The sequence below is a fragment of the Felis catus genome, chromosome B2, assembly GCF_018350175.1.
Source record: "Felis catus isolate Fca126 chromosome B2, F.catus_Fca126_mat1.0, whole genome shotgun sequence".
NCBI lineage: Eukaryota > Metazoa > Chordata > Mammalia > Carnivora > Felidae > Felis > Felis catus.
The window spans coordinates 28,154,407-28,180,240 of record NC_058372.1 but is presented as its reverse complement, the minus strand read 5'-3'; the positions used below and the strand labels follow the sequence as shown (position 1 = coordinate 28,180,240).

Here is a 25,834-nt window from a genome sequence, read left to right as displayed (position 1 = left end):
CGGAGAATTTGCCAGCCAGATGCTACAAACGGATAATAATACAATTGAGCATTCTGGTATGAGAGTGACCAAAGATCCGGTAAAAGTGCAGCTGTAATGGAGGTAACTGAGTAAGGGTGAGAAAGATAAGACACTAAGCAAAGAGTGGAAGATTTGAGCTTTGCATTTCAGAAGTGGACTAGTTTCAGGTATGGGCACTTTAGTCCTGCTTCCCCACTCCCAGGTACATCTCTGGCAATAGCCATATCCCTTTGCTTGGCTCCAGCTCTTAGGAGGCTGTAGTTTGTCCTTTTGTTCCCTCTACTTGTTGTCAGTTTCTCTTTGGGCCTCACTGTCCCTTGTTTGTTCCCGAACCCTGCCCACACCTCTGCAAGTAGTGCCTTTATTAAAATCTCCCTACTTGAACCATCTGGCATGAATTCTGATTCCTGCTGAGACCCTCATTTATCCAGATACACATCATGTCAATCACATGGGGATTTCATTAAACTAAAACCAAATATCCCTGACTTTCAGTCTTGTTTTGTCTTTCAGTAAAATTATAATACAACCAAAGTTAAAATCATATAATCTTCAATATCACATAACTTTGTAAGTGGAAAAGGCCTTTAAAAATTCAGGAAATTTGGGGCACCTGGGTGGCTCAGTCAGTTAAACGTCTGACCTCACAGCTCGTGCGTTCCAGCCCCACGTCAGGCTCTGTGCTGGCAGCTCAGAGCCTGAAGCCTGCTGACACTGTCTCTCACTCTCTCTCTCTCTCTCTCAAAAATAAATAAACATTAAAAAATAAAAATTCATCAAATCTTACAGATGAAACTATGAGACAACCTTAGAAGAGCAGCACAGCTAGCAAGCAGCAAAAGGAGAACTCATTCATCAATGCACCATTATTATTGAATGCTAACTTTGTGCCATGCACCACTCTAGGTGCCTGCTTGGATCCACCTTATGCAGCTTACATTCTAATTAACTAAACTCCAGGTTTCCCAAATCCCAGTGTCCACTGTTGTTTCCACTACCGGCACCAAGACTTATTTTAAGCAGGAAGTAGTAAGTAGAAGGAATTACTAAAATCAAAACCGAAAATTAAGCCTGGGATGCACCCCAGTCTTAAATGTTACCAATGGTATTAAAGTTAAAGAATGTTGATGAAACTTTAGAGCAAGCCTAATACAATTTTCCTGGGGGAAAAAAAATGCATAGTAAGTCAGTTCCAAACCCCTCAGCTTTACCTTCAGGGCACTCCATAATCCAAAACATACTTACTTACCAGCCTGTGGGCCTTCTTCTGTGTGCCACCCAGACGTTCCAGTGCCTTCCCTATGAAGGGCCACATCCTCCCCGTCAAGGTCTGACCTCCATGAAGTTTTCCCAATTACTCTAACCCCAACAGATCCCCTTCTCTGAATTCCTGCTATTCTTACACTCAATATTATAGTTTAGTTCTTAGATATCCTTTAATTGAGAGCAAAAATGACCCTTCTGAATCTAAGCTAATATTATTTCTAATGTGTATGTCAAGCATATGCTAAAGTGGGAGATACAAAAATGGCCAAAACTAATCTCCAGCCAGCCAGAACTTAGCCTTTTGACAGATGTAAGTACCAGTAATACCTATAGCCCCTAAAACAACACAGGGATAGGACAAGTGCTAACTGGTTTTGGATTCACTGAGCTGAAAAATTTCAAACCAGGAAAAAATCTTAATCTAGTTTTATATATTCCCTGACTACAGGAAAAAGGAAACTGAAGCCCAAAGAGGCTATGCCCATGCTATGAAGCAGGTAGGTGGTAGCTCACAGACCAGTAAATGGCTGCTTTGACTCCTAAGCTGAAAAACCTTTTGACTCCATAATTTTCAAACTGAGGGCCAAAGATGACTATAGGTGTACCCATAGCTTCAAGAGTCATATTCTCTACAATTACTTTAAGTTTGTGTGTTTGTATCAAGAATAATTATTTTATGGGCCCCTGGGTGGCTCAGTCAGTTAAGCGTCTGCCTTCAGCTCAGGTCATGATCTCACAGTTTGTGGGTTCAAGCCCCACGTCAGGCTCTGCACTAATAGCATGGAGCCTGCTTCGGGTTCTGTCTCCCTCCCTCTCTGCCCCTCCCCGCTCACTCTCACTCTCTCAAAAATAAATAAACATCTTTTTTAAAAGAATAATTATTTTAAATTAACATAAACATACACTGAACCATGTGATAATAACAACACTACTACCATGCAATTTCACCAGGCAATCCAGGAGATGCATGAACACATTCCTCACCATCTGAGAACAATCAACATTCTAGCATACTGCTTAGCACAGTGATCAATGTTATTTCCCATGCCAATCAATTTCAAAATCCTCTCTACTCAACACTGGCCTAAAACTTATCCATTCAATAAACACTGAAGCTCCTGGGATGTGGTAGGTGCTAACTAGATCCTGGCTACATGAAGATGAAAAAATTGGAAAATGGGTGAAAAAGTAATTAAAAGATTATATACATAACTATACATAGCATTTCCTATACCCTGGCTTAATCCTGCCATTCCCTGGTGCTAGAAATTATGCAAAGTCCTCTACTAGAAGGCTGCTTTGCAAAATTTGAGTTCTGATTTCATTTTCCCTACAATTCATACATAACAGGCTCTCAAATATTAGTGCAATGAGTGAAAATTTAAGCAGATTAACAATCATCTTTTCAAAAAGTAACATTTCAAAATTATATTCAGTACAGAAAATTAAATGCTTGACACGATAAAAAAGAAATTTCTGAACCTTTCAAGAGTCATTCCAAATTACACTGGGGGATCCTGTTTCCTTGTTTAAATTAAGTTCCTACTTAGGGGCCCCTGGGTGGCTCAGTCAGTTAAATATCCAACTTCAGCTCAGGTCATGATCTCACCTTTGGTGAGTTTGAGCTTGAATGGGACTCTGTCTCCCTCTCACTCTCTGCCCCTCCCCGTTCACATTCTCTCTCTCTCTCTCTCTCTTTCTCTCTCTCAAAAATAAAAATAAACATTAAAAAAAATGTTTTAAAGTTCCTAAACAGAAGAGAACATTTGAGTAGTAAACACACATCATCCTCTTTTTATTACCACCCTTTCAGTCAACAACTTTGGACACACAGATGATCCTCAGGAAGCTTCTGGCATTCAGTTTCTGTTAGTAGAGTCAGATACACAGAGCCTGACCAGAATGTACTAATGTTTATACAGAAAATATAATGTATTAGGAGACTGAGCCACAAGACCTCAGTTACAACTAGCTTTACAGGGTGCCTGGGTGGCTCAGTCGGTTAAGCCTCAGACTTCACCTCAGGTCATGATCTCATGGTTCATGGGTTCAAGCCTGGCATCAGGTTCTGTGCTGACACCTCGGAGCCTGGAGCCTGTTTCAGATTCTGTGTCTCCCTCTCTCTCTGCCCTTTCTCCGCTAGCACTCTGTCTCAAAAACAAACACTAAAAAAACATTTTTAATAAAAAATAAAAAAATAACTAGTTTTTCAATATAGTGCCATCCAAATGATTTAATTAAAGTGTGGCTGGGTAAGCCTTTTTAAAAGGTTTCCTTGTAAGTTTACTCCAATTCATGAGAGGAAAAAAAAAAAACTTTCTCATACCTATTATTATAATTGACCTTTACTGATTAAGAATAGCTTATTTCCATTTAAAGACAATCTTTTGCAAGAACTGTTTCTTGGAAATTAAGGAAGTGTCTATACAAAATCTTGGGATAGCAAGCTAGCATCACCAGGCTTACATGAGAGATGACACTGTGTTTGGGTGTGCAGGCTGTAGAGCTTCGGTGCCTTGTCTCAAAGGAAGTTAAAAGACTGAGTAACTACAAGCTAGTTACATAACCACTCCGGGCTTCCGTTTCTCCCTCTGTAAAATGGGGATGATATACAGCATCTACCTCTCGTGAGAATCAAATTAGTAAATGTAAACGCTTAAAACACTGAATGAAAGGCACCTAGAAAATGCTCAGAATAGCTCTAAATGACGCAAACTTAAGCAAAACATGTCTCACATTCGCTCTTCGCGAATAAATTCTTACACCTGACACAGTGACAATACGTAGGGACGCAAGGGGGACGAGTGAAGCCGACTACAACCAACGGGTCGATGGTCACTGTTCTGGAGGCCCATGACCGGCGCAAGGGTGAAGGTCTCTGGGCCTCTAGCAGGTGTCAGGGACGGCGCGGAGGTGCGGACGGGAACCGCGCGGCGCCTTCCTCCTCACAGTCAGGGACTGAAGAGCGGTGCAGGAGACTGACACCGGCGCTGGCGGACCACTTCCACCCGCCTCTCTGGGAGCGAGGCCAGCCGCCGGCGCCCGCAGCCCTGCCTGTCCGTGCCTCCCCAGGCTGGCCTTCAGCCAGGACCTCCAGCCTCCACAACGTACCTCCAGCCTGCCTGCCGCCCCCTACGGCCCGCAACGACCAAGCTCCCGGCGGCTCTCGCGAAGAGTCCCGGGCGGTGGCTGCCCTAACCGCCGGCGCCTTCACTTCCGCCCGCTGGGAGCGCCGAGAGCGTCGATCCGCCGGGTAGTCGAGCTCCGAGTCCTAGATGATCCAAGCCTCTGCGGGAAGAGCTGGTGGGAGGGTCGGAGCCGGCTTCCGGTAGGGCTGGGACTGGCGCTGGGGCCGCAGGACAGAAGGCGTGGCTGGGGACGCTGGAGGGTTGGGGTGGGGAGGCCGACGGGATCCGCAGCTTGCAGCGTCGGTTCGGTACCCTCGGATCTCCTCTAGGAGGATGTAGGATGAGACGGTGCGTTTCTGGTTGGTTCTGCACCGAATCGGGATGTTGTAGTTCCTACCGAGGCTTTTGGAAGCTAGGCAAGGCACAAAAGCCACAGGACCTTGGGTATTGTGGAGGAGGATGCCAGGCTACAAGCTGGAGACTCTGAGACTTGGTGACTGTTGTAGTTAAATTTAAGGAACAACTGCATGGGCTAGGCGCTGTGCAAGGCATTGGAGATATAAAGGTGAATTAAAGGCAGTCACTTCCTTTCGGGATCTGGCTGGGCTGAGGATAAATCAGAGCCTGGTTAGAGGAAAAAGAATGGCACTTAGGGAGTGACTACAACAGCCTAGGCAAGAAATGACTGGTTTGCACTGAAAAGACAATGGTGGGGATGAAGGGAAAGTGGTGATAGGAAACTGAGAAAATAGAATTCTGGTTGTTTCTACTTTATTAGCAGAAGACTCATTAAGATCATCCATGAAAATGGAGGATGGGAGGCAAGGGAGGTTTAAGAAAAAAAGGTGAAATCTTTGTCTTGGATACTGCGAATCAAATTACTAAGAAAATATGGCAAGATTTCCAGGCAGGGCTGAGAGCTTTCTTGGGATGTGTAGTCCTAAATTTAAAATGGAATCAGTCAGCATGCTTGGTTATGCTTTGGCTGCTCTGGTGTAGGTAGAGAAATAGTAGAAAATTATTTCTAAGTGAGGATGGAGTTTTACAAGGCAAAAGGAACAGGAAACAAAGGAGTTGAAAGTCTGTGCAAAGAAATGTTATTATGGAGGACAATGGAGTTTAAGCTTGTGTAACAGTATTTAGAGGGATTTTTCTGGTTGTCCTGGAATTTAAATTGGCCACTTAGACTATTAAGGTATCAGATAACTAGGATGATCATTTGTCCCACTCTGCATGAGATAGCTCTGGTTTTTGTCTGTTATCCTGGCTTAACTGTTAAGAGTGTCCCTTTCATTGTCAAAAATGCCTCTGTTTGGACAATATGTAGTCACACTAAAGTCACACTGCTTTATAAAGAGAGATGCAAACAATTGAGATCAGACATCTCTTCAGGGCTTAGAAGGGGTTCCCTCACCTGGCTCTAAGCAAAGTTAGTACGTGCTGACCTGAGGTATACAGGAGCCTATGTTTGCTATCAGAGTGGAGCTGAGCATAGGAACAAAGTTCTTGGAAGAGTTGGCCTGCCATTGGCACTAAACATAATTATGAGTATGCTAAATCTGCTTTTGGTCTAGAAATTCCCAAAGATATGAGACCTGTTAGAGTCACCAGTTACAGCTAAATAGAAAGGAGGATAGCTGTGAAGCAGAGGCACAACCATGATAAAGGTTTTGCCATCTCTCACTCTAAGAACTCAGACATGTGCTTCACCCAAATTTCATCTTTGGTCAATTTTTATGTCTCACATGAATGCCCACCAGAGAGCATCCACAGCAGAGGAGAACTCAATACCCAGGATGATTTGACCAACACCTTCAGTCCTGGGTCACACCAATGTTTATGCAGTGGGCCTGTGAATGGTATAGCCATAGTAGCAGGGATGGAGCTCCATGGACCCCTTTCAACAAGACAGATCCAGATAGTGTGTCTACTCCCTCCAACTGCAAAGGCCAGTACAACTACTTGGCAAATTAATTTCTTCAGACCCAGTTACGTATCCTGGGTTTTGGTTTGTCTTCCCTGTCTGCAGAGCCCTGACAAGCATCACTATCCAGTTGCTCACAGAGTGTTTTATTTATCATCATGGGATTTCCCATAATAACATCTGGGACCAGGGACACACTTAAGAGTGAAACAAGTCTGACAAAGAGGACAATACAAGATCTACTGGTTCTACCCTACATCACACACCCAGAAGCTGCCACTCTGAGAGAACTTTAGAATGACCTCTTAAAGACTCCAGCTTGGAGAACTAAGGCTCCAGCTTGGAGAAAATATTTTGCAGGGTCGAGATGCTATGTTATTCGATGCAATATGTATTTTGAACCTAATGCCAGCATATGGTACTGCACCTCAGATAGAGTCCTGGCTCTTGTGGTGGGAGAGAATGCTCTTCCAGGGAATACAAGGTTCCATTAAATCTAAAGGCCTCTCCTCATTTGGGCTCCTCATTTGGGCAACAAAAAATGACCCTTATGGTCAAGAGGAAATAGGACAGGGAGTATTTTTTCTAGAACTCAGGGCACTCCCTGGGCATCTTTTCCATGCCTGATGATAACAGTAAATGGGCAACATAGCAACCCTGGCCTGACAAGGGCATGGCAACTGGCTCAGACCCCACAGATATAGAGGTCAGGGTCACTTCATCAAGCAAGCAGTACAGGCCAGCAGAAGTGCTAGTTGAGAATGAGGGGAATCTAGAATGGGTGGTAAAGGAGGAAGGTGATGCAATCACTGTGGCCTCAGGATCAACTGCAACATGAGCCCATATTTCAACGTATCAATACATCTGATGTTGGTATGACTGGACATCAGCATGAGGAATCAGAGACAGAACGAAGTGAACACAACACAGCATGCAAAGGATAGATAGTAGCAGAGGCTGTCAGAGCCCACCCATACCCCTTTGCTGTCCCCTTTACTCTCTAATGGCTACTTTCCTGGAACACATACCCCTTTTTGCCTTAGGGCTTTTTTTCCTAGACACAGGGCAAGCTGGAAGCACTGGAGAATTCATTGGCCCAGATGCAGGCTTCAGCCAAAGGTAGGCAAGGATTTTGTATATAACTATCCAGTTGCCTCAATCCTAGGGTAGCTCAAAAGCATGTTATCCAGCATATTCCAGACCTTCCCGTGAGATTGAACTCCAATGCCCTCAGGAACACCTTCACAGTATACCTTTTATTGGCTTCCTTCCCTTTCCCTCCTGGCTTCCTCACTCCCCTTCTGTGTTTCCTTAGTATCATCTCCTAAGTTAAATACTAGCCCTTGAAACCATATCTCAGAGTGGGCTTCTGGGGGAAATCCAGCTGAGATAGTCATTATCATAGGCCAAAAACAACCTATAGTTATTACAACTCAAATATCTGTATGTGCTGAATTACAAACCTATTAGAGAAATATATCCTAAGAAAAGGTGATTTTTTTGTATAGATGCTTTGAGTGGTGGGATTTAGCATGACTCTCTTCTGTCTCTACATCAGAAGACTTGTTAAGGAGCATCTGGGTGGCTCAGTTGGTTAAGTGTCTAACTCTTGGTTTCAGCTCAGGTCATGATCTCACGGTTTGTGGGATCAAGGCCCACATTGATTCTCTCTCTCCCTCTCTCTCTCTCTGCCCCTCCCCTGCTCATGTTCTCTCTCTCACAAATAAATAAACTTAAAAGAAGAAGAAGACATGTCAAAGTATTGCTCCAGTGTGCAATAACTTGACTGTCCCAGGATCATCCATGTTAAAAGACACAGAAAACATGAGTCAGACACCTGGAAGCAGAAGCTGAAAGGAAATTAAATTTTCTATATCCCTGACAGTGATACCCTGCTTAAAGTGAAACTAATCCCTGTGCTAATCTTCTCCCCTTTGGGTCTCAGTAACACACCATTTCTCAAATTAGGCAATTCTTCAATTATGCTGGTATGAATGGCTCTTGAGGACTCATAGATCTTTCCTGGATCAAAAGAATGGCAGTACTGTATCCCTGAAACAAAAGCACAAAAGAGGAGAGAATCTTCTGCTAATATAAAAATTACTGGTGGTATTTTCTTTTACTTAAATTTCTGGTCTGTATTCTGAAGCCAGCTAACAAATGTTAGTGCAGTATATGCAGAAGCTGGCAGCAAATAATATCATTAAATGTAAAATTGCAGTGGTAGATACTGAGGCAATTCAATATCATCATATAACTGTGTGTTTTTAATTCTACATCAGATTTAGTTTGACCTAAAAAGGAACTTTGAAGCATGAAATTCCTTTGGTTTCAGGCTTAGAAAACACTATGACAGTCCCTGTTTTTTAGATTTTTTTTTTTTTTACATTAAATGAACACCTGAAGTGTTTCATACTGCATGGCATATCAGTTTGTAATGGACCATAGTTTTTATAGAATCTAATCCTCAAAACAACTGTAATTTGCCATATCTTAGTGATGCTTTTTATCAGAGACTGATAATTGTTTGGTCTGTTGTTTCATAGATTCTAAGTCCTTTGCTGGCAGATTCCTGTCTTATTCATTGTTATAGACACCACAAACCTTACATAGCAGGTTTTGAATACAATAGCCACCCAATGTTAGCACTAATCACAGCCTACAAATATATTATTGCCTACTTGTTTACTTTTTTTGTCTCCTTCCACTGGGATATAAACTCCTTGAGGGAAGGGACTTTATATTTTGCACTCATGCCTCACACATTGTAGATACTCAATGAATGTTTAATGAAAAACTAAAACTACTGAAAATAGCAGTACCTTATAGTAGCAAAGCTGGAGAGATGGCTGTTTTCAGCTGTCTATTTTAAAATATGCTTAATGGTCACTTAAAAGCATAAAAGATAAGCAAAATCTGATATGTAAATCTTGACGATATATGAATGTTTGAGATCTTTCACTCAATACCACCCAACTTTGTCATTCTTTGCTGGTGTCTTTTATGGTTTAAAATCATAAGAACAATTTGAAATCCTCCAAGGTTGTAACAATTACAACTCTATTGTACCCATTCCCGGATTGGGTTTATTGGTTAAGGAAGCCCCTTGCATCATTTTGCTTTTACCTTAATCTCACTATTGTGTAATTCTAGCAAATACCTTTATGTTAGGTTTTAGCATCTATGTTTCTCATCAGCTTCAGAGCTCTTTTTGTGTAAAGTCCTCAAAATAGTCAAATGTCTCCACTCAATTTTACAGCAAAGTAGAGCTCTGTGGTTTTCTATTGAGTTGCTATTTGCATATTTTATTAAGAAAACTGTAAATAAAGCTGGATCTATGTAGGGATATGGTGTTTCAACAGTGTTACTCCAACCATATGGTCATCACTGCCACCCAGCCCAACGATGCAGCTGTGTTTACCACCTGTGTTTATACTGGGGTGCCTCTGGCAGTAGACTGTATCTGTAGGTGGTCTGGAGAACAGAGAGATGAAGGAATGTCACTTAGTACCAAGAGAGATAGGAGAGATAATGAACCTGCAGAGAGGGAAGTGGGTCAGAATGTGAAATGACTCATTTTAGTGGCCAGGGGATCTCCCTTCCGTGATAGGCCTACCCTGTTGCTACAGAGAGGGCAGGACAATCTAAGTTCTGTGATTTTCTGTGAATAGGAATTTAGACCTCTTTCTGTTCTAAGTGAAGAACTTATAACAACATAATATAACATTTCATTTATTTTAAATTGTTAGACAATAGATGGTTGGCATTTTTGTTTTGGGTTTTATGAGTGTTTGTGGGTTTTTTTCTTTTTTTGTTTTTTAAAACTTTCCACTTGAAGTTTCTGTATATTTCAGGAGGAACAAGGCCAATTTGCATTTTATCAGTAGTGTCTGCAATCACAGAAAAGACTTAGAAAATGGTACCATATTTCCAGTTGATTCCACTGACATGGTATTTCCCCTAATAAATAGATCGGGGCTTAGGGCAGCACACCAGCTTGCTTGCCACTTTATACATCTGCTGTCAAGGAATATCACCCCATTGAGAGCAGGAGCACCAGTTGGGTTTCACTTAAGTAGAGAACCATGTTCCTGGCCTCTGGATTTTTGTGTAGGATTTGAACCCTATTGACACTCCTTTGTGAAGACTTCCCATTTCCAAGAAACTTTAGAAATGACTTGCATAACATTTGAGTGTCTGGCTTCATATCTTATTTCTTTTTGTTCTAATATGACACAATTTTTATCTGAGTCCCTTCATCATAAGTCAGGTATCACCTTGGTTTCCCATAAACCCAATAAAAGATTTTAAATTCCCTAAGGAGAATTTAAGGAATTTAAAAGCAGGGATGTCTGGCTGGCTCAGTCAGCTGAGCATTCGACTCTTGATTTCAGCTTAGGTCATGATCCTAGGGTCATGGGATCAAGCCCCATGTCAGACTCGGCACTGAGAGTGGAGCCTGCTTGCGATTCTCTCTCTCTCTCTCTCTCTCTCTCTCTTTCTCTCTCTCTCTTCCTCTGCCCCTTTCCCCAGCTCGTCCTCTTTCTCTCCCTCTCTCTCTCTCTCAAATTAAATGAATGCATGAATGAATGAATAAATAAATAAATAAATAAATAAATAAATTCCTTAAAGGCAGTTTTCTCCAAATTCAATAGATTTCACGTATCTATACTGTTAACTCAGCCGAGTTTGCCTTGTAGTTATTGGCTATAATTCCTGAAGGCAATTACGAGCATCAGTGTGCAAGATGCCCGCTCAGTGTGCCCTCTGTGGCTGTCTCCTGGCTGCTCACAACTGAGTGCCCTGGAGGACTTACCCTGCCCACCTGCACCTAACTGCCTTCCATGAGCTCATCTTCAAGCTGCTGCTGGTATTCTGCTGACCAGTATCCCAGGCCAGTCCCCCAACAGGGCAAAGCTTTCTGAGTTCTCTTTATACTTTCTGTGGTATGAAGAGACAAGAAACGCACAAGAAATAAAAAGCCAAAGATAATTTTCAGTTCATACTTTGGACAACAGTCTGAACATTGGTTCTTTCTGACTGAACTCATAACAAAAGTGGTAACATAGAGTATAGCCAATTGATTTGAATGTGTACTTATTTTTCCATCCATAGTGGAGTATGTGGAGTGAAATACCAAGAGAAATAAAAATATCCATAGTTCTTGAAAAATCAACAGCTGACTATAGTGCTGTTGGTTGATAGGTACAGATGATATAGGTTAATTACACTTGCAGTCCAGAAACCCACATTTTGGGTAGAGCCTGATATTGACCCTGATCAGATGTGTTCTTTGACCTCTTGAGAGGTCTAGTTATCTCTTTTTTAAAATAAGGTGGTTAGGAGAGAGAAATTTCAAGTCCCTTTAAGTTCTAAAATCCCATGACTGCGCTTTTCAACAAACAACTATTCTGCAGTGAGTTTTGGCTGAACTACAGGGCCTTCTCTCTGGCAACTTTATCTGGCCATCTGCGTAGGACAGGACATATGGGTGGTGTTAGTGGAGTTTTTCCAAATAACTCTATATGCCAGCAGTAGTGGATCACACTAACTGTTCTTGTTATTCAATTAAAGGAAATTTTTTTCCTCCTGGATACTTTGTTCTTTGAATTTGTTACCTGTAAAGCAATCCATTTTCACACTGAGAAGTTCTTGGTTGCTTTCTCAGACCTTGAAGCACATTGTCCTTTAGTGTTTCTGTAGCTTTTTGCTTTTTTGTCCCAAATGACTTCCACACCTCCTCAGCCCTTGCCCTGTGAACTAATTGCTTTGCTTCTTTGTTCCTTGCTAGGTTATTGTAGTAGAAAGCCAAACCATAGTAGACTGGCTGTGAAGAAAAGTAATAAAGAGGAAAATAGTGTAATGTTAAATACCTAGGTTGAATTTTCAATTTTGTGATTTTATAGAAGTCCTACTTTTCCATGAAGTATTTCCTTCTAAACTTGGCTATGTTTTATCAGATCCTGAATGTGTGGGTGTTTGTTGATTTGCATTATTATTATGTTTTACATATATTTAACATGATACATATTCATCCAACTAACATAGATTAAAAGCTCAAATGAATGAATGCATGATTAAAAGATATGAATGATAGATTTTAGCCATACATATGGTTTCTTTCTGATAAAGAAAGAAAGCATAGCTTTTCAGGACTGTAGACTTATGAGGATTCCTAAGAAAGTTTTATTTGAGAACAAATGGCAAATATCTCTCTAATGATGTAATTATAATTTTATCCTAGAGATTTGTATACTCTGCTGATTTCAAATTGTGAAAGAAAATTTCATCAATCACTGTTCCTTTCACATCATTTTGTGTTTTGGATATGTTTAAATATGATTGTTATTGCTGTTAAGTGGCATCCTGTTTATAAGCATATGTTTGTTAAAACACATTACAAGGGAAGTTTTCATTCTTTAGAAAAAAAAGTTTGAACCAGAATTTATAGGCCATATTTTTCCTTGGTTATCCTGGCTTGCTTTGAAGTGTCAGTCCTCTGCCACTGTCCAGTGGAAAAATGACCAGCTTTGGTGTGACAAGGCACAATGTTGATTAATATCCAGGAAAAAATATTAAACACCATCTAATTTTCTAATGCTTTGCATAACTATGCTGGTAACTGCTGACTGTAAATATGGCAGCAAATTTTCTAGTAATCATAATTTCAAGCCAGAAACTCTATGTAAAGTAGGATATCATTCAAAGGAAAAGGGGAATGAAATGCATTGCTATACCAGGCTTTGTCCTTCCTCCCAATCCCCCAATGGGTTTTGGCATGCTTTAAGAGAAATAAAAGATAAATTAATTCTCAAAGAATTTAGATTGTTCTTCCTGAACAAGACGAGTCAGCTTTCCACATCAAGCAGAGAGAGGAGCTTTTTGTATTTTTAGTTAATCTTCTATATTTATAGAATTTACACATTGCTTTCTTTTCTTGGTTTATAACAGAGTAATTTTTTCCTTTAAAGATGTCGAAGTCCCAAACTCATCGAATAGTATACATTAAACATGCAATTTTTTGTATATCAATTATACCTCAATAGAGATGTTAAGTTTTGTAAGTGTCTCAGGGATCTGTGTTTCATCCTAGAGGGAGTGCAATTGTAGAAATCATATTCAGAAAAGGTCTATTTCTGCATAAAACTAATTGTCTAACTACTAATTCAGAGAGATCCTTTGTACATGTTATTACAGCAATTCAGGCTTGTTTTTGTGAATCAACAAATATTGACATGGTGCCTCTTATACTTCAGGCACTGATCCTTTTTTCTTCATGTCCTCTCTTGGTTTCTATATATTAAGTTAATCTGCCATTAAGGTAAATATTATAGTTATTATTTTTTCAATATTTATTTTCCAAAAGCAAAATAAAATCATATTTTGAATGGTGGGAAGTAATGAGGATAAATGAAATATCCTATTTTGTATTCTTTTAATTTTTGTGCCCAGGTCTTATTTGATAAATGTTTACAATTAGGGCTGATATAAATTGATCGCCTAGGAGAATCTGTTGGGGAAAAACCTTTAAAAAATAAGAAAATATCAGCTAAAACTCTGAAGAATCCATCTTTCCTGCTAGCTTTTCAAGTATACTCTAACACATTTAAATATCAAATTTTGAGTAGAACCAAGTAGAGGACTGTTCTGTTAGTTAGGTTTATGAGTAAATACAATATGTAAGCAATATTTGGAGGTGGAAATAATCCCAGGCACAAGGTTATTGACACAACTAAGGTTGTTACAATGCAAACCTGAATAAACTCACTACTTTAAAAACGTTAAGTGACCCATATACCATTAATCTTTGAAGTTTTTAATATGAACTTATTCATATTGGAAGAAATATGTATATTGTAATTCACATATGGGTATACATTTACATTATTGTGATCTCTACTGGAAATATAGAAATATAGGCACTTGTAAGCTTCATATGAGAATAAACATGCAATTAAATACACATTATTACTGCTATTTTTGAAAACTGATACTGAGAAATCATTCAAATGTGTTTTGAAACTATATGAACATCCTGATTAGGAATATAATAACTACACATTAAACAGTTTTAAATTACCAGAAATGTTATATATTGCATGACATTTAATGAATCTAAATAACTAGAATACGGACCTTTATAAAGTATAATTATAAACTGTAGTTCTTTTATGGAATCAAAGCTTTCTACTTTATGCAATGAGATTTCATATTATCTTAGCATACCAACTAATAGCAACAGTTAATTAACTTCTCAAGTTAATAAACTTGAGAGACTTTATATTTTTTAAAATGGAAATTAGAATATTTCTCATTGTAGAAAAATTTTAATGAATGACAATTCCAAGAAGGCTACATAAGCACTGTATTTGAATATGAAATAATATAGGGGTGCCTGGGTGGCTCAGTTGGTTAAGCATCCAACTGATTTTGGCTCAGGTCATGATTTCATAGTTGTAAAATTGAGCCCAGCATCAGGCTCCATGCTGGTGTTGGAGCCTACTTAAGATTTTTTCTCTGCCCTTCTCTGCCACATACCTCCTCTCTCTCTCTTTTTTTCTCTCACTTTCTCTCTCTCAAAATAAATAAATAAATAAATAAATAAATAAATAAATAAATAAATAAATAAATTTAGCGACTTTGATGCATGAACTTATGCTGGCTCATTATCCTTTCAGCATATCTATAATAATTATAATATAATTAGTATTGTTAATAATATTTATAATTAATAATAGTCTTCAACTGCTAAGAAACACTTGGAGACAAAAACCTTCTTTAGTGTATAAAATCTATGGGACTCTGAAGTATTAAATCTCGATCCAGTTTTGGTCACTGACACATCCCAAGTTCTTATCAGGCCTTTGTAAACATAATATACACAGAGATCCTAATGGCCAGTCCAGGGAGTGCCCATGCTCCAGGGTGGTCAGTAGATGGTGGCCACAGGAACATTGCAGAAGATTGAAGCAAGCAGATTGGTCTGCGAGTAATGGTAGCAATAGATGTCAACTTCTTATTCCTTTTGCATAAATAATTCATCTTAGATTCATAGGGATGGATTATATCCTATGGCTTTTCATTTCATAGTGAGAAGAAAAAGATGTTACAAAGCCACAAATGACCAGCAATAGGCAAGTGAGAATAATTACCTAACTAATCAAAATTTAAGAGAAAAAAATTCAGTGGACCTAGACAGAAGAAAGAATTGAGTCAAGATAGACTGGCTAGTTTCTTGTTTCCTCCTTCCTTCTCTTCCACCCTCTCTTCCTTCTTCCTTGCTTTTATTTTCATTTTTGAACAGAACAAATAGTTCTGAGAATATTAGAAGTTTTTTTTTAAACAACTTCCGTGACATCATTTTATCTTTTATTCTGTTTAAGCTAATGACAGTGGCAGATTAAGGCAGGCCTCCCAAAACCTGAAGAAGAATGTCCCTTATTCAAACTCGAGGGGTCTCCTATTTTCTCTGGGCAAACCTCACCTGGCAGGCCATCCAAAGGCTCGCAATGTGGTCAGGCCAGCGGTGAACATCGTGGGTCACTGCCCACCACTGCCTACCACACACACACGTGCACATACTCATACACACCCTCTTAAAACAAGATTGAAAACTTAAACTGAATTTGGAGGTAGCAACTACTGAGAAAAGCTAGAATGGGGTGAGTGGGGGGCAGTCCCTCTGGAATCATGTTCCTGATGGTGGGTGTAAGGAACTGGGGGTGGGGAATGGCGTTAGGGACTTGAGGCCTTTTGAATGTTTAGATTCCATTTTGTCTTAGCCCCATTTTAACCCACCGTGTATCAGACTATCTCATCAATCACAGTTTAAATATTTATTTTCCCTACATCTCTTTCATCTTTTCTGTAAATTGAGGTTTTCAGCAGAATTCAATGTAAAAAGAATGCTGACAGCAGCATTCTAATTTTTAAAAAATTCTCTGATTAACACATTCCTCTTTTGTGGCTGACCTACTCATCATAGGAAGAGTGTAAACTGGTACTTTGCTTTCAACAGCTCTTAAGATCATTCGTGACCTATGTAACAGGAGAATTGTGTTTGGGAGAATTTGGGCTTCCTAGCCACAAGACATCTTCTCTAGTCTTGAAGTGAGTAGGAAGTCTACACTGGTAGATCCTTAGGCCTGGAGGTCTGTTAGGCACCTTGTTGTCTTAGTTATATAGCCTTTTTTTTTTGCCTCTGTCACAAGAAAGTGTGCAGAAGAACCAGCTTACTTTTTCAAGAAAAAGAAATCTGGAACCTGGTTTATTTTGCCTAATGCTTTGGATAAACCAATCCAAATCAGGTAAGTTGTCAGTTGTTTACAGTTGGAAGTCAGATGTAGAACAGATACCTAGATCCAATAATTCTATTATCCAACATTGTACATCTACCCTAATTTTCTAAGTTTCAAGAGCAAGAAAAATGAGAAAATAGTTCATACTTACACTTTCATTTTGGGGGCAGGGGGTGCACACCCATTTGGCAACCTTGTGCCTCTCCAGCTTGCTCAGCACATAATGGCCCATCCTCTGTTACATAAATCTTGCAGCCCAGACTGTACATTTCTATTAGGAATAGTTTTGAAATTTTAGGAATTAATTTCTTTTGGGAAATACCTAAATTCAGCTATGAATTATGTTTATGTATAAATTGTAAAATATACTCTGGAGTCACACATCTCTACTGAAAGGAAATGGCAGCTCTCTGCTCTATGCCGGAAAGGGTAAGTCACCAGAAATGGGTTTTGTTCTGGCTTATTCTGTCAAGTACATTTGTTTTAAAAAATATTTTAATTTTGCTATTTGACATCTAGGGAAGAAATCATCAGCCATACTAAAATTATTTAAATCTAGCCAAGAGGAAATTAGAGTGGACAATCTTAGAAATGTGTCATTTTTATTTTTTGAGACTTTGTACAAATAATATGTCTTTCCCCAAATATATTCAGATTTAATTACAAAAGGCAAGTCTGTAAATGGACTATATCCCAGATGGCATTTTTATTTTTATTTCCTTGAGGTATAACATAACAAGACAGACACAATAAGAGGCCTACAACTGTGAGAAAAATGATATGGTTATGAAAATGTAATTTGCTTTTAGTATTTTATTTTAAAAAGTCAAATGGAAAGAAAAACTACTCAATAAAATATATTTGAATTTACGAAGTTAACTTCTGCTAGGCTGTTTTCCAAACCGCTCAGAAGATTGAAAGAGCTGCAATAATCCTATTCCTCACTGGATTAAATATTTAGCACAGCCATCTAAGGTTAAGTATCTTCTTTATGTAAACTGCCATATTTTTCCTATTTTTTCATACTTGATTCTATTAGTATGTGTGTCTTTTTAATAAACGTAAACTTATTTGACTTTAATTTTTTTCTTGAGTTTAATATGCTTTTTAAACAAGTGAGCCTCAGAGAATTATAATGAACCTTAATTATATATGTTGAAAAATACTTTTACAGCTTAAGAAGAGCTATACAAATATGAAATGATCATTGTTAATTGCACAGCATGTCTTATATAATGAGTTTCAAATAAATAATCAGTATCACATGAAAAACTGTAATTATGTTATTTAGCTCACATGTATAATTCAAAATAAGTACTTCAGCTAAGTAATATTTGCATAGTCCAAGCAGAATTTTTTTCCTCTTTAATATATTTAATGTTAAGACAAAATCTGTATGGAAAAGAAATCTTGTTTATGAATTATGGTAAGGCATTAAAAAGTTTGTTCAGCTGAGAAGTCAGATACCTGTATGTACTTATTCTTTATGTAAAGATATGACTTAAGTGTGATTGTCATTGATTTTTTGACAATTTAATGCTAGATCCAATTTATAAAAGTAACTCAGAATAGCAATTTAATACTGTCAATTGCTTGACTAAAATGAACAGATGACATTTTTTTATTTCCCAAAGCAGTTGCTCAAACCAAATAGGACAAATTGGTTTTTAAGATTTTACTTTTGGCTCACAACCTTGGCAACCCTTGGTCTGCAGAAATGTCTTACCATTTTCCCATTTGGAGTTAACTGATGTATAATTAGTGTGCCCATCAGTTATACCAATGGCAGAAATGCTATAAGGCAAGGGAAGGTAGCTCTCACGATTAAGAAAATAATCTAGACTCAGTTCTGTTTTAAAGGTACAAAACTGGAACTGTATTTGCCCCTCAGTTGGCACACTTTCAGGGAGTTGAATTAAACTAATTGTTTTTAGTAAATAACTCTAACGTGTATATATTTCAATCATCCTAAATCTTTCTTTTAATATATTTTATGCAAAAGGTATTACATGTTAAAAATTTACTCCCCCTATATACTCTTAGTTCAGAAATGAGAGATGCACACATCCAGGGTGAAATCAAAAGTCAATTTGGAGGTGTAAATTCTATAAACCATGTATATAAATTTAAGTTTTGCCAAAACTGTGTTTTTATACAAATTCACTGAAATACAGTCCTCTTTGAATGTTAGGCAATACAAAATTTACAGCAGTGGTAGATTATTAGAACAACATGGCATAACATCTTGATAAAATTAAAAGTTTCACTGTTAGCCTTCATATTCCTAAAGAAAAATTCTCATGCAACACATGCAGGCTGTAATCGGTATGAAACTCCAGTGTTACAGGATGGTGAAGCAAGATTTTTGGATTTTGTAAGAATACATTTATTAATCTGACAGGAAATTTGAGCCAGTGCATTTTATGAAGATTTAGATGTGGACAGTCAGTTGTTAAATTTTAGCAAATAATTTTTAATATTACCTCCTATTTATCTTTTATTTTTCCAGTAACTTAGTACATCACTGTGTTTTCTCCTTTTCAAGGAGAAAGTAAACTTGTCTTTTCAGTTGCATGAAAAAACAAAAAAACTGATTGCTTACATTTAGTTACAATTTATAAAGGCAGTACTGCAAATTCAAACGGGTGGGGGGCATACAGTCTTCTTTTGTTGTGTGTCTGTGTGCTGATGGGGACTGGCTTTTCTTCCCATTGTCCTAGTTTGAAATGGAAATGCTGCACTACTGAGAAAATGCCATGAAAATATAACCCACTGCATTCCAGGAAAATAAATAAGCAAGGCCACCCAAATTTTCAATTAGTGCTCATGCTGAATGCAGGAAATGGCAAGAGATCCGTCCAAGGCGCCCTAGGCCGGGTCGTGGACACGGAGCAGTGACAGGAAGGCTGGAAAGGGAATCGCAGGCACAGTGTGAAGATGGCTTGTCTCCAAGGAAAACTGCATGCTAATAGGCTAGTACTGACTTCCTAAAGCAGACCAGTGGGTATTACATCCTGACCAAGGGTAAGCTTCAAGATTTGGAAGTTTAATAGTGAAGTAACACTTGAAATTTCTGGTGGCATTACTTATTTTATGTCATAGGCTTATTAAGCACTCTCAGTATTCCCCACAAACAGTTTTAACCACCGGAAACAGCACTATTCTGGACAGTTGGTGAAAATTACAAAATGCTTTTGATTTAAAGTATTAGGCATAAGGATCGATTATTTCCCACTTGGTGGCATTGCTTGCTAACATACCAGAGCCAGCGGGGGTTCATGGGGGGAGTGGGGACAACTGGTTCAGAAGCAAAGCAGTTCTGTGATGTCTCCTGAGTCAGCAAGAGATGTAGGAACACAGATTTCTAAGGGAGGTAAAAAGTTATGATTTAAAAGCCCCTTTCCTTGATTGTGTTTTTCTGAAATGCTCAAATCACTAGTTTGAGATTAGTACTTGAAAACCAAAAAAAAGAATGATAGAAAACAGTGGATTCTTCGGGGGATCATGTACTCTCCTGCTTTGTCACTCTTTTACTTGCTTTCTGTTTCACTTCTCAGATCTTCACTAAGCATTTGGAGTTTTACAGCTCATCATATTAAAGTTAGTTAAGGAAAAAAGAAGAAAAGGGGTTAGTTTTTCAGCAGCATGGTGTTGGTTGAGCTTACAAAAAAGCCCCTATCATTTTGGATGGATTTTAACTGTGTTGTGGATCTAATTGTTTTTAACTTCAAGCTACACTAAATTCTTTGATCACCGTTACACCACACTGATGAAAAGTAAATCTACATATTTGATGTATTCTTACAACCAAGAAGTGAAATAATTGAGGAGCTAATATGGACTACAATTATTAAAAGAAGGAATAAAATTCAAGTGATCTCACCAAGCTATAATTATGTGGGCAGAAAGAGTGATATGGGTAAGTAGAAGACAAATATTCATCAGTCCAGCTGAAGATTAAATGTGAAATTCAAATTATGCTTTGTAGTTATTTAGATAACAATGCTGTGTAGTCATGCTAAATTTAGGAGAGTAAATGGGAACAAAAAAAGTACTGACTATTTTTCTCCTTAGCTGATTCCCTTGACTTGAGAGCATTTTCTTGGCAAATCAACTATTTTGTTAGTTTTCAAAGGCTATCATTTCCTTTTCACAGTAAAATCAGGAATTTCATTTTTATACAATACTGCAACATTTCCTATAATTGAATTCCAACAGTTTCAGAGTGTGCTCTTTACCTAGTTTTCCTATATAAAATAAGGAACAGTAAAAAGCCCAAACCTCCTTCTATTTGCAATAGTTTAAAAGTATATTTGTCTTTAGATTTAGTAAGCTAAGCAATTTTCAGCCATAAGGAAATGCAGAACTGTACATAATATATGCTTTCAGTCACAGAACTGCTCTAAAAGGAACTACCCAGGAACTGGAGCATTCTCAGCCTTGGTTTTCCAGCTTGCCTTTATCCACTCACGTACTGTGTTTTTCATTTCTGTCTTCCTTCACCACCGCCTGAGGCTCTCAGTGCTCTCCACATTCCATCATTGGAACCTGCTTCCAGAAAATTATCTAATGAATATGCACAAATGTGTAAGTTATTTGTAGGGTTTAGCTTATTTATTTAACAAATGTTTCCAAGCACCATACTTGGTGAGGTCTCTGAGAAATGTAAAAATGGTACTGGCACTTGTCTGTTGAATAAGATAACAAAACAAATAACCATAATGCAAGGCTTTTGGCTCAATGGCAGAGTTGGAAGGGACCTTGATACTATGTAGACCAAACCTCTGATTTTATAGATGAAACAGTTAAAGCCTAGAGTCAGACAATCAACATGATCACATTTTCACTAAAACTCAATAGGAAACTGCTGGTCTAGTGTTCTTTGCTACAATATCTGAATCTTTCTCACATGTTGTGGTAGATGAAATTATTGTTTAAAATATTCATTTCTCCTGCTACAGGTTTCTTCCTCTGAGGGAATTATATACTCTCAGCACATTAATGTCAATTTTGGTCATGGACTTGTTTTAACAATGAACAGGAGCAAGAGTGACCTGTGCCGTGTCCAAGAAAAGCTGAAAAAGCCATCACATGGTCTGTCACCTACTTCTCCCTCTTTTGGGACATCTGCATTGTTCTGGATAAAGGCTAATTCTTCTAGGTCCTAAGAGAGAATGGATGGAGCAGAGCCATAGCCAAGAAAGATATATTAGGAGTGAGAGAGAAATCTCTGTTGTTGTAAGCCTGAGATTTCAGAGGTGTTTGTTGTTGCAGCAAAACACAACCTCAGCTGACTGATACATTGTATTGCTGCCAAAACAGAGATTGGTTGGCTAGTGGTTACCCATTCCATCTGTATAGTTTAACTTTAATCAGGAAAATTATATACATCATGATGTAACTTTGTTTTTTTTTACTAAGATCAAAAAGTAGATTCATGGAGGGCAGACACCCAGTGCAATGTTCCAGGATTCCACAGATGGTCTCTTCTTTTTGGAGGCCAGACCTGGGTAAGAAGGGCACACCCAGAAAGCTATGGATACCACTGTTCAGTTAGTAACTGAGTCCATATATACCTTGAGGTACATTTATTTGACTGAATTTCAGAAACATCAGCTTATCTGCCAAGAGAGGAAGAAATTCTCCAGGAAAAGGGAGAAAGGTGAACTTTCTCTCTTTGGTAACTTCAGATGGTCTTGACCTGAGCCATGTGTTCTTGAAAGCAAAAATCAGAAAAAATCGCCATGACATAGGTTAAAAAGTGATCTATTTAGAAGTTGGTAGCAAAGCAAGCCATACAGCATATTCAGATTAGGGAATCAATAAAATCTTCTTTGAAGGAACAACTTTTCTAGTAGACTTTGAAGAACATTTAGAGATAGGATGTGGCCATTCACCCCACAGGTTCATTATGATCAGAAACACGATGGTAGAAAGGCCTGAAGTGTTTCACAAAGTGTGTTGCCTCTTTCAGAAAAACTCTTTAACTCAAAGAATATTTACTAGGTTTGGACAAGAGTTTTGTTTGTTTTTATTTTTTATTTATTTATTTTTAAATGTTTTTTAAATTTATTTTTTGAGAGAGAGAGAGAGCGCGAGCACGCAGGGACAGAGAGAGAGAGGGAGACACAGAATCTGAAGCAGGCTCCAGGCTCTGAGCTATCAGCATAGAGCCTGACGCAGGGCTTGAACCCACAAGCTGTGAGATCATGACCTGAGTGGAAGTCGGACACTTAATCAACTGAGCCACCCAGGCATCCCTCAGCTCATTGTTTTTAAATGATAGTCACAACAATCTAAATTTTTCCTCCTGCTTCAGCTCATGCTAAGGTCTAAGTACATTTCTGAATCATAGAGCTATGATCCTTAGAAGCTTGTAAAGCTATCTATTAGAAGGATGTGCCCTTTGAGAGCATCTCTCTGCTGGCCAGTGTAAACTGGTAGGAATTACCAGAGTCATGTCTTTCATTCCTCATGAAAGAAGCCACAACAGTCAGGATGCCATGACTAGGATGTCTAGTGCAATATAGATTTTTAAGAGGTAACAAATTTATTAGTATATAAATGGCCAGAATAATTAATATTAACAAACTAGACACTCTCTCATCACTGGAGGCAGTGTGGATAAACATAAATAGATGGAAAGTGGGCTTTGGAATCCAAAAGACTCATGCTTTTATTTTGGTTTTTCCCTGTATTGCCGTGGGAAAGTAGATTAATGTGCCTTATGGAGATAATGTTTTCTGTTTCCAGCATTGTAGTGCACAAAGCAGATGCCCCTTATTTATTTCTTTCTCTTTTCCTGTTGTAAGTATTTATCATATACTATATGATAAATTATTACTATTTTGAGTATTACTGGTTTTGGTAAATATGAAATATTTATCAAGGTCCTTCTGTGTGCAAGGCAATGGGCTCAGCACTGGTTCAGAGCTCATTGTGGGTTTTCTTTTCCTTTCCCTGCTCTAAAGCTTCCTCCCTCCCACCATCCTCTAGATGAAATGCAAACCCAAACCATAGTCTATTTAGAGGTTGCGGCGCATGGCCATCTTCGATGTAGCAGTCCACTCTGAATTTAAATTTGTCACCATTTTCCTTAGAGGAAATGAGAGAGAAAATGAATTTAATTTAGTATAAAAAAATAAACATTTCTGGGCGCTGGAAATGTCTGTGGTGTTTTAAGAGCTGTTATCATTAATCAGTCAAGCATGTTTACCCATACCCATGATTGCTTATGAAACTGAACCGCACACACTGAGCCCTTCAATGAGAGATGGACACCAAAATCTGAGGCAAAGGGTTTATGCTCCCAATACTCATTATATGCCTTGACTGGCTCATGAATGTAACTTCTTTCATACTATGCTTTTCATGGCTAAAAGGTGACATTAAACAGTAGTTCAGAATATCGTAAAGCAATATTTGTACTGTTGTTACCTTGTGATTCTTAATTTTTCCCCACAGCATTTTCTTGTTTGTGCTTTTTAGTAGTTTATCCTGTTATAATTTTGAGAGGCAACACCTTCTTCAGAAATATCTTTATTATAGTTGTAAAATGGCCATGGTAATTATTATCATTGGCTAATTCTTACCACACAAAAGGGTTTGGCATGTGCCTGAGAGGAGAAACTTACTTAGCAGTCAACAAGGCATGGCAGGCTTACAGTATCCATAGTAACCTCGGAATGCATGGGAGTCTGGAGTGGGAGGAGAGCTAGTGAAATATCCCTTGAATGTGCTTCTACAACAAACAAAAGAAACTTTCCTAAGAAGCTAAGGCAAAAGGGAAGCCCAACACAGAAAATATTAAACCTTAACAATAAGTTTTTTTCTAAGGTATTTTCTAAACAGAAAAATAAGGTTCTATTTAGAACAGAATTTGGCCCAAGTCAGTAAGTGTTATTATCATTATTATTTGTGAATTAAGCAACTAGGTGAATTTGGCACCATTTACTGTGATGGAGAAGACTGGAGGAGGAGTAGGTTTGGGGGAAAATATCAGGAATTCTATTTTGGAAGTGTTAAGTCTAAGATGTTCATTAGATTTTTAAGCAGAGGTGTTGAGCTAGACATAAGAATCTGGAGTTGCAGGGAAGAGGCCAGAACTTGGATATGGATTTGATCTTTAAAGCAAGAGTCCTGAATGAGATCATGAATATGGAGAGGCGGGGGGAAAAAAGGAAGAGCCAGGAGGAGGAGTAAAAAGAAGGAACCAGTGGTGTTGGAGGGAAATAAGAATGCATTTTCTAAGGGAACTAGTAACTTAAGGAAGAAGTGTGGTCAACTGTGTTAGTTCTTACTGAAAATTCAAATGAAGTGGGTTTCAGGCTCGACATGGAATGTGGTAAATGCAGGTAACTGGTAACTTAGATAGGAGGGGCTTCAGTGTCAGATCAGAAGCCTGTGTGGAGTGAACCATGGAAAACAGGGAAGTGAGGAAGTGCAGACAGCTCAGCAAAACACAGCAGCCAAGCACAGGCCCCAGACCCTTCCTATTCTTATTGCCTAGGTCTGTGCAAGCTTGAGCTCTTCAAACCCTTAACCTTCAGATTGGCACTTCTCTGAGGCCCATGGTATTTTCAATTCCTTCCCAATTCTTTAAGAAAGATTGAGAAACAACAGGGATTGTTCTGTTGCTTAAAAGTAGTGAAGCCAACTGACATACTCACCTAAATGATGCACAAATTGGCACAAAGAAATTTGTAGGTGTAATTTGTAAGTTAAGGGATAATGTGTCCTAAAACTGATCTAGATCCTAAATCCTAAAATCAATATAGATTATGCTCTTCAAGTAAACAGAAAATTTTTTTACCCTTTAAAATGATTATAATGTGCTTACTATGTAAAATAAATAATATATCTGTAACAGCAAAGAAGAACAATTAGACAAATCATGTAATTTTGGAGGTCATCATTGATGCTTCTTAACTTAACAGATCTTCTTTCCTGTTGTGGACTGAATTTTGTACCCCACCCAGCGCCAACCCCCCCCCCCCCGCCATATTTATATGTTTGAAGCCCTAACCCCCAACCTGACTGTCTTTGGAGATAGAGACTTCAAGGAAGTAATGTAAATTAAATGAGGTCATAAGGACAGAGCCCTAATCCAATAGGACCAATGTCCTTAAAGAAGACACACACACACACACACACACACACACACCAGTGAGAGGACAGTAAGATGATGGCTATCTGCA

General features: G+C 38.5%; 1 protein-coding gene and 2 long non-coding RNA genes across 4 annotated transcripts in view; 1 reads left to right on the top strand and 2 right to left on the bottom strand.

Moving 5' to 3' along the window:
* Positions 1 to 4,549, bottom strand: part of EXOC2 (exocyst complex component 2) — a 283,378-nt gene extending 278,829 nt beyond the window's left edge. Inside the window, exon 1 of the mRNA XM_006931507.5 lies at positions 4,399 to 4,549. The gene's annotated coding sequence lies outside the window, so the exon portion shown is untranslated. The remainder of the gene's footprint in view (positions 1 to 4,398) is intronic.
* A 94-nt stretch (positions 4,550 to 4,643) lies between these two features.
* Positions 4,644 to 25,834, top strand: part of LOC123385322 — an 81,958-nt gene continuing 60,767 nt past the window's right edge. The window contains exons 1-3 of the long non-coding RNA XR_006597630.1: positions 4,644 to 4,763; positions 7,383 to 7,458; positions 16,555 to 20,556. This is a non-coding gene — a long non-coding RNA (uncharacterized LOC123385322). The remainder of the gene's footprint in view (positions 4,764 to 7,382; positions 7,459 to 16,554; positions 20,557 to 25,834) is intronic.
* On the bottom strand, positions 10,977 to 24,914 carry LOC123385323. Of its 2 annotated transcripts, none has more exons than XR_006597632.1 (4): positions 24,272 to 24,914; positions 21,113 to 21,185; positions 16,789 to 16,908; positions 10,977 to 12,166 (listed from the first exon to the last, which is right to left on the bottom strand). It is a non-coding gene; the product is annotated as an uncharacterized LOC123385323 (long non-coding RNA). The 2 variants fall into 2 exon arrangements; XR_006597631.1 differs by lacking the exon at positions 10,977 to 12,166 and adding an exon at positions 13,240 to 13,428 and having other exon boundaries at positions 24,075 to 24,914.